Raw genomic sequence first — 1,446 nt, 5'->3', positions numbered from 1 at the left:
GGAAGGCTAAAGGAGCCAGTCTGCAGGGAACAGAAGGCTGAGTGTTTTCCTGTCATTGAGCATGAAGGGCCAGTCCTGCTCTCCAGTGTAGGGTCCTGGTCATGCTCTGGGTCTTCCTGGTACAGTATTCATGTTCTATGACAAACACTGTCTCCTGCAGGAGGAAGAGTGGTGGAGTCCCGGTGTCTGCAATATGACAAGAAAACTAAAAAGGTAATGAAGTCCTTTACTCCTAGAGCCACTGTGAGTGTGTGAGGTGGAGGGCACATGGGCAGTCACAGTCTGATCCTGGAGGATGACACCTTTGGGGACTTTGCCAGGTCCAGGCTTAGACACAGTGATGAGTCTGGTGAGTGTAGCATCAACCTTCATCAATCTCCACAGTCTCTGGTCCCTGCATCTCTTCATTGCCCCTCTTGCTTTTGGGGCCTCTATTTTGTCAAGACTGTTTTTAAAGACCATCTCCTCAATAAACAAGGTAGTTCATAAGTGGCAGGCATGGACAGCAGGCATTTTGTGTGGATCACAGGCAAAATTGCCATGGGACATTTTGCTTTCCTACCCAGAATGCTGTGGAAGGTCCCACTTAGGTGGTGTTCACTTCTGTAATGTCCTGTGTGATATTTTCAGCTGTGCATAACAAGGCCTTTAGGTTCCAGATTATCTGTAAAGCTCAGTTTATAGTCAGGATGTTATATGCTCAGCCTCTGCCTGGACTGTGCCCCGAGAAGAGTGGTGGGGTTTCAAGGGTTCCTGGGACAGTGTCTGGAGACCAAGCCTGAGGGAAGGGATTCTCATATCACCCTACAGGCCAATTCCCAAAGATTGTTATCCCTGGTTCATTTAAGCTGCTGCTGAAGATGCCTTGAAGGCTTAGCCACAGCGCCCCCGTGTGTTCACATATATTTTGGTTCAAGAACCCTGGCCCTGAGCCTTCTCCTACACCAGCAGGTGGCCCTTGCATCTGGCTGGAGTCTTGAGTATCTGTGTTGTCATAACAACATCTGCTGTTTTCTCCTGGGGCAGAAGGGATGGCAGAAGGGCTGGGCCAGTGGGCATTCTCTCACTGGTTGGGGATTCTTGGAGGACCTCATCTCCATGTCCTGAGTGAAGAAGGTGTTGGGCAGAATGCCTGGATCTGAAATTCAGTGTTTTCAGATTTCAGGTTTTGGATGAGAGGTACTCGGCCCGTGTGCATGCATGCGTGCTTGTGTGCGTGCGTGCCTACATGTGTCTATGTGCGTGCACATACAGGCCAGAAATGAACAGCAGCAGCCTTCCTCAGTCATTCTCCACCTTCTCTGCAGCTGGACAGGCTTAGAGCCGCAGAGATCCTTCTGCTGCAAACCATTGACCAGGGTGTGTGTGTGTGTGTGTGTATGTGTGCGCCTGTGTGTGCCTCTGTGTGTGTGTGTGTGTGTGTGTGTGTGTGCGCGTGCCTGTGTG

The 1,446-nt window shown here is 50.6% G+C and overlaps 1 long non-coding RNA gene across 1 annotated transcript in view; it reads left to right on the top strand.

Annotated features, from left to right (window-relative positions):
- Positions 1 to 434, top strand: part of LOC116069503 — a 7,532-nt gene extending 7,098 nt beyond the window's left edge. The window contains exon 3 of the long non-coding RNA XR_004110025.1: positions 161 to 434. This is a non-coding gene — a long non-coding RNA (uncharacterized LOC116069503). The remainder of the gene's footprint in view (positions 1 to 160) is intronic.
- The last annotated feature ends 1,012 nt before the right edge of the window (positions 435 to 1,446 follow it).

The sequence above is a fragment of the Mastomys coucha genome, unplaced genomic scaffold (genome assembly GCF_008632895.1).
Source record: "Mastomys coucha isolate ucsf_1 unplaced genomic scaffold, UCSF_Mcou_1 pScaffold22, whole genome shotgun sequence".
NCBI classification, from domain to species: Eukaryota; Metazoa; Chordata; class Mammalia; order Rodentia; family Muridae; genus Mastomys; species Mastomys coucha.
The sequence above is the reverse complement of the archived record's forward strand: the minus strand, read 5'-3'. Positions and strand labels throughout refer to the sequence as shown.